The 10,754-nt window shown below is 39.7% G+C and overlaps 1 long non-coding RNA gene across 1 annotated transcript; it reads right to left on the bottom strand.

Moving 5' to 3' along the window:
* Nucleotides 1-655: 655 nt before the first annotated feature.
* LOC146596123 (uncharacterized) lies at nucleotides 656-2,556 on the bottom strand. The gene is made up of 3 exons (XR_014895813.1): nucleotides 2,463-2,556; nucleotides 1,577-1,656; nucleotides 656-748 (listed from the first exon to the last, which is right to left on the bottom strand). It is a non-coding gene; the product is annotated as an uncharacterized LOC146596123 (long non-coding RNA).
* Nucleotides 2,557-10,754: the final 8,198 nt, after the last annotated feature.

Raw genomic sequence — 10,754 nt, 5'->3', positions numbered from 1 at the left:
GCTGGACTGTTCCCTGTAATATTTCCTTTTGGAAATTACTGTCTAATAAACTTAATTAAAAGGGAAAATTTCCAGGCATCAATCTACGTGTTTATTATTCAGCTTTATCTGAATATTTGCTACAGAAGTTAAAAAGTCAAGTGGAAAGTACATTGCACCATAAAGAACAGGGAGATCTAAGATGCACTGTTTTTCCGTGTCTTTGCTCTCTTTTATTTTTCTGACTTATTTATTAAAAATGTTCATTTTGGTTAAAAGCACCCTCTAAAGATGTATCTCTATAGAACCCACCACTATGGGACTTTAGAACCATTTTACAATTGGTGATAAGAGCAACACCCCTGTTTAGGGTAACTAAGTTAACCTGTGACACTTATAAACAATTTTTCACAGACATAGTTTGCACGAGTGCTGAGGACAGTTTCRTATTAGGGAAAAATGTTGCACTGTAAAATTACTTATATAACAATAACAGAAAAGTGTGGTACTTTCCTCTATAAAGGTGCAACTGGGCAGACTCGATGTCCTTAAACGAGTCGTCGTCTCGGATCAAGTCAGTCTTCTTTCCCTTCCTTCCCACGTAAACCTCAGGCTTCAGTCACTTAAGTGGATGGTAAAGTCTGTTCTCTGCTCTGAGCAAATGCTCTCTAGCAAAGTGAGCGAAGCGGCAGCGCTGTTGTTAGGACCTTTCGTGCAGTGAGATCCCAGAGCTCCCATAATCACTGGTGTCAATCAGCATTTCAGATCCCTGAAGAATAAAGAACTATTTGCTTCACATAACCCATCAGCACCGTTGTCTGCCAACACCAGAGATGTTTTCGTATTGTGCCTGTGACAAGTGGTAGCTGGGTAGGCTGAGCATATTTTAATTCAGGAGTCTCATTCACACTTTTTTATATATATAGGTATATATATATATATATTATTTTTTGGTCACTGCTTAGCTTTCTAGCTTTGTGGAAAGGACTCTCTGCAGCCGAGCAGCACAACTCTTAGGTGCTCTAATCCCATCAGACTAGACCTTGTACAAACACATAACATGACAGATTTCTTTTCAAAAATGTTTTTATTATAAAGGTTTTGAGTGTATCTATTTCTGATAGGCTTCTCTAGATGCTGTTGTAATAAAGCAGTTCATGAGGGACAATAAAAGAAATTCTCTTCCACTACTTAATCCTAAAATTTCTACAGCAACCTGTATCTTGATATACTTACAAAGGAAAGGTTATAGGTATATGCACTGATCAAAAAAAATCTTTCTTGACCTGACTTTGCAGCTGACTGTATTAAGAGACACAAGTGCATAGGTAACCAGAATGTACTTCCAGGGCTCATATAAACTATTTGTTTTTAACTGGTCTCTAGTGCTTCTATTGTCTTGAAGACAATTTTCCATTGTTGAGTTAACTATAATTATAATGATAGTATCACAAGTAATGCAGTAAAAGTTTTGGAAAAAACATAGCTCGGGTCCTAAATTTACACACCAACAGAAGTTTGTCACTAAGATACAGAAAAGTGCTAAGATACAGACTTAAATCATTTTGATTTCAACTGGAATTAATTTCATACTTACAAGTTCTTTCTTCCTGTCTCTTCCATCTAGATAAAAGTCTCCGTGGAGTTTGCTTTGCTCTCAGACTCATCTCTAGGCATCTGTAAAGGAAAAGAGAATGAATGCAGCACTCTGAGAAGAAGGTACTGATTTTCTTTGATTAGTTGGCAGTACTAAATACACATAAAATTCATATTATTTTCTCTCTATCCATTATTGCCAATGATAGTACCTTAGCATGAGCAAATGAAGACATCATTTTACCTGCAGGATAGAAGTTGATAAAAAGGAGAAAAAAGAATTACTATAAAAATACTGTTGCTACCTCTTGATGTGGCCACTGTAATTAGCAGAATGGATTTTGTTAATGAGGATATGAATAAAGAAAAATGAGTAATTTAAAACTTCATTCTGCTTTCCCAGTTCCAGTATGAATGAACTGTCTAATACAATACACTTTAGGAACATCCTATTGAACAAGTATGTGCATATACACACAGTTGTGATTTTATGTATATTAGTATAGATTTTTTTATTGCAATCATATACTACCTACTTTGAACTCCAAACAGTGTTGAGAAGCATTTAATTGCAGGTGAGGCAGGATCAGAATGTCCGCTGCCTCCAGGCAACTCCCAAATAGCTGAAATGATGCCAGCAAACATGCTGGGATTGGAGTTGTGAGAAAAATGACTTAATGTGGTCAAATTAGTTTGAGGGGGAAGGGATGGCAGGTGAGAGAGGAGGAAAATTTCATTGGAAGCCTTAGAACCTAAAATTCTTCTTAGAGTCACTGTTTGGGGGCAAAGGAGCATGAACTTTATCGCTTTGCCTGAAGAAAACCAGGAGAAAAAGGTTGTCTGGACAGCCCTTTGAATTGCAAGATCATCTCCTCAAGAGCACTTACTTGCTTTGTTGAGCTTAATGAGAGTTAGATCCTGGAGTTCCCTGAAGGAAGAGAGAGCGAGGGTCACTGGAGGAGTGGGGCACAGCCATGTGGAGCACTGGGGTGGGAGTTACAAGAAAGGCACTTGGAAACAAAGAGGGGAAGCAGGAATCCAGAGCGCGGACAGTCACGTGGGGTGAGGCTGGGAAGTCGTACACAATCCTTTCGAAGACCAGCCTTCTAAAAAAGTCATTGTTCGAGTCCTGGCGTGGTTTACATCTGTGCGTACTATGGACGAGTTTTTCTAATCATTTGAGGGCATGGGCCTGAAATTTAATTATTCTGAGTTCAGTTGCTAAATAGTATTAAAGTAGAAGGATAAAACTGCACAGCTGACAACATGCAGTCTTAAAACTCTTTATGGCTGTAGGTACCTGAATTCTTGCAAAGACTGATGTAGTTTTTCTTCCTCAAACACAGCTTTATATTCAGTCAATCACCAAAAGTGGRAAACAAACCAGCTCTTTGGGAAAACACATTTAAGGAATGCTGCCAACTAGTATCTACTGGCCCTTGCTTAGTAGGTGATTTTCTGACATGCACTGAGAGGGTGTTTTAATTAACATTTCAAAAAAAAAAAGCAGAAGAAAGAATGATTTTTCATCTTTCAGAAGGTCAAAAGGTGTTCAGATATAGAAATGGATATAGTACAAGAGCCTAAAGAGATAGACAGACATGTCAAAACACTTAGACACCACATCCCCTTAGAGTAGCTATTTTCTTTCTGTTATCATGTTAAATGGAGGTATTATAGAAATTAATCTCCTGTTCAGACATGCTCAAAAGATAAGGCAGCAGTGGAGGTAGGTACTTCTTGTTTAGAGTGCCCTTGCTATGTTTGGCTGAAGTAATGCGGTGCTTGGAATAAAATAGTTGTATAATTATTTAGCAATATTATTACCACRTTGCAATCAGCACTACAAATGGATATCATAACTTATTATAATCACATACACAAGTGTGAAAGGTTAACCTGAGATAGTTCTTAGCCAAGAGTGCAAGAGTGCAAGTCACCTGTTCAATCCTGGAAGTGATAAAAGGAGAAGGCTTGCAACTGGGAAAACCTTTCATTTTCAGTTCCTGTGCTTCTCTGTAGCAGAGACCATCAGTCATGCTGAACTGTACTGAAAGCTCCCTGATGCACTTCATTTGAACTTTTAAACTGCTTAAGTCAGCTTTTGTTCAAGCTGGGACCCCCAGATCAAACTGGCCTTGTATGAAAGAGGTTGGTTTACAATAGGGAATCTCATCCATTTTCCTAAGACACATTTTGCTTCCGACAGTCTCAGTAGAGCCCAGCTCCCTAACCCTTGAAAAGAGCCTGTACACCTACAGAAAAGAATTTTTTTTGAACTCTTTCTGACAAGAGACTTTTGGCAGATCAAATGCTCTTGAAAGTACTGAAAATAGATAATTTTCCAAATATATTTCCCAAAATATATTTCCAAAACTGATTTGCAGAATGATCCAGGAGGAGAAATCTCATGCTCTGAGGACGGATCCCATAGGCTGTATTCAGATCCAGATGAATCTGCATGGATATCTGATTCTGACCTGGTGACAACAAGTACTGGGGCAGGAAACATCTCAAAATACCATCAAAATAGTAATATGGGAGAGGGTCATATTCCATGCCCTCATTAGCCCATCAATATATGTATTATTCTCATCTCTGGAGTATGTTGTGGGCTTAATACTTAATATAGTCATTTTTCCATAGCAGTCAGAGCCTGGGGAAGGGAAGGTGCTGAAGAAGTACAAAATATCAGCATTACAGTAAATTACAGAGGGGAAGCACACTGTAATTTCCATGCGAAAACAAACTGGAGCTGTATGCTGACTGCTTGGTGGGTGGCGAGAGGAGCATTGATGCTGTGATCTACAGCCTCCTGGAAAATAAAAATCTGCCTGATTAAACTACACGTTTCTTCAAACACTGAACAATTAGGCAGGGTGGAGGCTGGTTTCAAACAAGCATAAATCTTTCTTCCCTCTGCTTGAATCTCACGCTGATAGGAGTAAGTTTTCTTATCAGCCTCTGATGGTAAGAAATAAGAACCTAGATAAAGTTGTTTATCCTAGTCAGGTATTGGCATGATGTGAGAAAACACACTGGGAGACCAGATGTTCTGAAGTTGGCCACCACAGGCATTTGCTCAAAAGCAGGAAAAACGATTTTCCCTCCTTTTTCCCTGGCCTCATTTTGCCTGTTGTTATTTCATACAAACACCTTTTCTTTATCCTTCCAAAGACCATAAACTCTTCAGAGCAGGGAACAGTTTCTTCTCCTGTGCACATTCCTCCCTGACTTCTGTGGGGCCTGGTGATTTTGAGCACTATCAACACAAAAATGATAAATAATACTCAGGATTGAGGAAAACATTCAACTGAATATAATGAATAGGATTTAAGCACATGTTTAGTAATTCATTAGGCCATACCAGTAGCCACCAATCCCATACAGAACAGTGTTGACAGCTCAGCTATTAGGYAACTTTTATCTCAATGTATCAGCAAAGTTGCCTGGTGCTTGCAATGCCCTGGATAACAGCTTAGCAGGAATGGGCAATTACATTTCTTTTAGTTCCTCTGGGTGGTTTGATCATAGTTGGAAGTGTGGGTCAGTAGGAACTTGTTTGCAGCTATCTAGCCTGTGCCCAGATGCAGCAAATTCATCTCTTCCACCCATCCATCCACTGACAAAATAGAAGGACAAAAGTAGTGGAAGACTATCTTCTTCGGGTGTTTGTTTTGTTCCTTTTTCAATTAATAATATTTCAATACAAACTAGACACAGGAGAAAAACACAATATGAAAATGTTCTTTGATCTTGATCAAATGTTTACTCTGTTAAATAACTAATTAAAAAAATGAGCAGAACTGTATTTGAATTTACTGAATTTCCAGCCTAATTTGTCTGCAAATTGCATGTAGTCTACAAACACAAGACGAGATAATCAAATATCTACATCATCTTCCTTTTAACCTTTGGATAAGGAAGTGTCTCCTCTCCAGCTGTACCTGAAGTAGTTAATGATCGTGCAATAGGTGCATCTCAGCACCTCGGGTGCTTTTAGAGGGCAGCCTGTTGTATGTGACATAAAAACATTAGAAAGCGCTTCATTAACCAATCTGAAATGAAAGCATTCAATCTTAATCCTGTCATCGGGGATGCCTAATTAAAGGAATGGGCGGATTTATGAAGCTGCTATTTTTGACAAAGCCCCGGCACATCCAGTGACTTGGACTCGCCGCAGGCCGGAAGTGACATCAGTGGTTGCCTGAGCGAACATGAATTATGTTTACAATATCCCAGGAGAACTTTTGTATTTTTCAACTCCCACAGAAAACTATCATATTTAACTTCAAATAAAAAAACGTGGGCATGGCGCCAAGTGATTTACACAGGCTGAAGCTGCAGCTTTATTTTTCTTTCATATTGCATTTTACAATATCTTTTCCTGATCCCTTTTACTGCAGTACAAGAAGCCTGATCCTTTGTAGGTTCGATTTAAGTCAATGGAATAACTTCTTTTGCCAATCAGTCTGGAATAAATATTGAAAGTTCCAATAAAGTCATCAGACTAACAGTCCATTTGCAGTGGTGTAAGTGGTGACARCATTTGCCCAAATGGGATTAGGGACTTGTGTATGTACGTACCTTGACACCTATAAACACATTAAAACTTAATTCTGATTGCAGTGGAGAATTTATGGGGTAGGGCCCTGGAGAGAGCAGTGCCCCTGGCCACATCCTTGCATGGCTCCTCCCCTGGCTCTTCATTCTCTGCCTTCCCAAACAGCTGCGTTCATCTTCCCTCTTAAGCCTTTCATGATCCGTGGTGGCACTGCCACGTGTCCCTCCAGCGCTACAGTGAAGCAGTTTAGTATTTTCCCTCCCCAGCAAAAGGACCTAATTGCCTAGGGTTAACCACCACCTTTTGCAATACTGGATTGTAATGGGGCATGGGAGTGTTTGACCCATCTGGGGCTTCCTCCACATGAATAACATCTCCTGCCAGCCCTCTGATGCTCACCTGCCTCTCCCAACCTATTAAAGCCATGGTATCTTTTTGAGAACCTTCACTGTAAACAGCTCCTTCATACCCTTAGGGGTCTCCAAGAGCATCCATGAAACAACCTCAGCACCTTACTCCCACCCTAACCCCAAAACTGAGGGAAAAAAAAATGCTAATGCTATTTAGAGGGAAAAAAWTAAGCTCAAAGAACCTTCAGTATTCTGTTTTTAACATGTATTGATGAAAACCTTTTAGCATTATTGCTRTATTTAGAATTGCAATAAATGTTCTGCATCTCCACAGTCATCACTGCTCATTTAAAAGCCTAATAGCTTAATTTATGACAGGTTTTCTTTTCAATGCCACTGTTTTCATGCTCATGAATTATAGATCTAGCTCTATGCACAACACGGTATCAAGGAAAAACTGATGCCTTCTCTTCATGGAGGGAAGAAACGAGGTAGAAAACTGCATTGCGACAAAGGATAACTTTATTGACTTAAAAAAGAATCCCTTCTGGGTCTTAGCTAGGAACAAGTCCTCAAACCCTCTCTCAGTTTCCGTTTCACTCATTTTTGGGGAGAGGAACCACTGGCTTTATCAGGAACTTGATTTCTTATTTACAGCAGACCAAAGAGCAGAGTAAACGAGTACTASCACAGTAAAGTAGGCCAAATCCCTGTTTGCTTGTTTAGCAGGGACGACCCCTCACTTTCCTGTAATCTATCATGTGCTCTCGCAAACTAAGTATTCCTTTGAAAATCCTGACTTGGACACTATCCCAACCCATAATTTTTTTTTTCCTAGCTATAGACAGGCATTTCACTGCTGTATCTGGACTCCTTCTTCCAGGGGACCCAATTATCAAGAAATACATTCCTTTTCTTGAATGCATTCCCTCCTACGATGGCTCATGTTTGTAGTAGTGRGCAGGTTCTTACCCACTAAGCCAATGCAAAATGAGTATCTCATCCGAAATACAGAGGAAGAACARACTATTCAACTCATTTTTGTCCTAAAGTTTGAAGAGTAAAAGTGTTGTCAAATAGCTAAGTGTCTTTACTAGTCYTAGGTCTCTGCACTTTCAGATGTTTCACTGTTTTCAAAATTAAATTTGTGAATGTCTTTGTTTCATTATGCTAAATTCACTTGTGCCTTCTAATTTTTCCCTCTTACACAGGGAATCTTGCCAAATGGTACTTTTTTTTTCCATGTCTCCTACATCCATCTCCTCCTTTTCATGTTAGCTGACAGACTCTTAAGTCCATATTCTGGCAATTTGTTTTGCAAACTCTTCATTCCAGCAGGAAGGAATGCCAAGGCCAGGAAATCAAACATATCTTTGCAAATACTTTAGGCTTCTTTTCCTCTTGTTAAAGCACCCTAAAATAAATATATTCTACACCTACGATCAGAAAAAAAAATTACAAAGATATACTTTCATGAAAAAGTATAMATCAAAATAGAGATAAGAATGTAAATGAAGAAAGTTGTATATACAATTAAACTGCAGAGGTATGAAGGTCTGGCAGACCTAACCAGGTATTATTTTCTCTTCTCTAATTGTTCCCTCACACACAAACCATCTTCTTTATCAAAACGTAAGGGACTTACTGGAATATAGTTTAGCCCAGTGCCTGCTTTTGACATAACTTTACCATACTGAACTACTGCCTAAATCCACTCAACAGTGTGTGGAAACTTTTACATCTTTTCTTGCTTTTTACTTATATCTGTTTTTCCCACTATTCAGAGCAGTAGAAATATCACCATTGAATGATAAAAAATATAAAGAAGAGACAAAAAAGGAGCAAGGGAAAGCAGCTTTGAAAAAACAGTATATTAAAAAATTGCCAGCTGATGCTGAGGGAAAAAGTTGAAACTTCTGAAGTCCAAGATGCCATTTTTAGTTGGTTGTAGGCCTCCGGAGAGGGGCTACCCTTACACCTGCGTGCACGCACACCCACACCTACAACCTTAGAGTGAGAGCCAGTGTCAGGGAGGGTTGATCAAAGAAGCTGCCTGGAGTAAATTCGCAGTTCCTACAAATCTAGAGAGCAGAGAAAYACTGCGATGTTGTAGTAACAGTAACAATCCCAGACTTTTCTCCAGCCAGATCTTGAATCTTGGGTACCTTTTGTGCTCAGCCCCAACTGGGGCTGCCTCTGGTAACCTCATCTCCTTCTCTTTCAAGAAACTATTTCAAGAGACACTGCTAGCACCGCTCRCTGAAATGACTTTGCAAACTCCCTTTCATTGCTATCTTGTGTTAGTCATGAGCATTAAGTCTGGTTAAATGAATGATTCTGATGGAAAGCAGTTTAGGTTGAAAAATGCTGATTTGAACAAACTGAGATGTTCCACTGGAATTTGCCATTTCCATGATTATTTTCAATGAAAGCCAGCAGGCTGCTGGCCCAGCTAGATTCTGAGTCCTGACGCTGCAGACTCCAATTGCTCTGCCTTGTAGGGCTTCCTCCCCCATTTCCTGGCTGACACCATCAAGGTGTAACAGAGGGAAGGACTTGAAACTGAGCATTTCATCCTCCAGGTGATTGTGTCTTCTGCATCTTGTCTCTAAGGTGCCTGGTAGCCCTTAGAAGTAGCTGCTGAATGTGTTATTCAACAACAACAAAAGCCAATCTGGTTCATTTTTTCCGAACCAAAATGTTTTCTTTCAATTTTAGATCATTTTATTTCTTCCTTAAAAAAAGGAAGACAAAAAAAAAAATCTTACCCGGCATTTGCTGTGAGACTCCTTCATCCTACATTCTTGAATATTAGTTTACACTAGCCTGTATTGTGCCTGTTGAGATAGTGAATTAATGAAGAACTGTGCAACTTTGATACTGTATGTCCCTTTTTAACTACTCTATAGTGGTGCATAGTATCCAAGCAGCATCACCACATCTCTGAGCAAGATTCCCTAAATGACTTTATGCAAATCAATATAGTTAGTTATTACATTCTCAGTAGCAAATATTGTGAGGTTGTTCCTGTTTCAGTGGTAAATTGCATTTGTCAAGTACGTTTAATCTTCTGCAGAGCAGTGGGTGATTTATCTTTAAGAGGAATATGTTGCGACTTGCGTAGGCATTTCAGYGTTACTGTAGATGCCAGGTAAACTACCTGCCACAAATGACAGAGCACTGACTCTGCTGTGATTTGTTTCTCTCCAGCACACGCTGATGAGACTGATAAGCTGCTATTAATTTTGTGAGAGACTGGATAGTTGCAAATATCGGCTGATTCACGTTCCTTAAATCAGAGCTTTTCAGAGGTGAAAAYGTTCACAGAGTTTCACTAATTCCTTAAAAGGGAAGAAGTCTACAAACTATCTGTGGAAGAGACAGTAGTTTTTRGTTTATCAAAGACTTGCTGGACCCTTTCACGGAAGGTTGAAGCTTTGCTCAAAGTCAGTCCCTCTGGCTCAGGAGAGCCAGCTGTTGAAACAACAGCCACTTCTCCAGCTGGCTGGGAAGAGTCGCCTCCACGGGGCTCGGCGCTCAATCCCACTGCCGCCTCTCGGGGAACCAGCCTGCCGAAGCCCAGCTGGGCCCATGGCACCTTCTCAGCTTGGACTCAGCCACGTCCACCCGCTGGATCTATCCTAGGAACTGGTTGTAATTAGTTTGGCAGCTTGTGCATCCATGAGACAATGAATGGCTGGAGAACAAATAAGCTGACAATGTCAGAGATATTATTGGATGGGAAAACTGATATTTGAGATGAGCTAAATTATGATTGTTTAAAAATCTTTCTATGTCTTTTCTCTATTTTCTCCTGTAGTTCACCACCACCACCACCCATGTTCCTAGGGCTTTCAAATTGCTGCACTGGGATGAGCTTGGCAGCAGTGTCTGCCTGGGAATCGCCAGTGCTGAAAGCACTCTGATCTCCAGAAGCCCGTCATGAACCCCAGCATGGTTCCATTGGAAGCCAGCCTTCAATTCACCAAAAGTTTCACATTACCAAGATACTTCAGATGTAACAATTTTGAGTTCTGCAGAAAAAGAATAGCTTCCAAAAATATTCAAACCAGCTATAACCACTACATCTTCAGCAGTGATGAGCTGCTACCTCTTAATCCCCAAGAATAGCCAGATTAGATATTTTGCTCCATTTTGAACGAATTATCGTATTCTGAAACAAATACTTGTGGGTGGCTAAATTAGTCTTTACAAAAGTATAAACTAATTTGGGTTAATTGTCAGTTAATCAGCTCAAAAAATGA

Source organism: Rhea americana, unplaced genomic scaffold (genome assembly GCF_003343005.1).
Source record: "Rhea americana isolate MKP2758 unplaced genomic scaffold, rheAme1 scaffold_21, whole genome shotgun sequence".
Taxonomy (NCBI): Eukaryota; Metazoa; Chordata; class Aves; order Rheiformes; family Rheidae; genus Rhea; species Rhea americana.
This window is presented reverse-complemented; position numbering and strand designations above follow the sequence as displayed.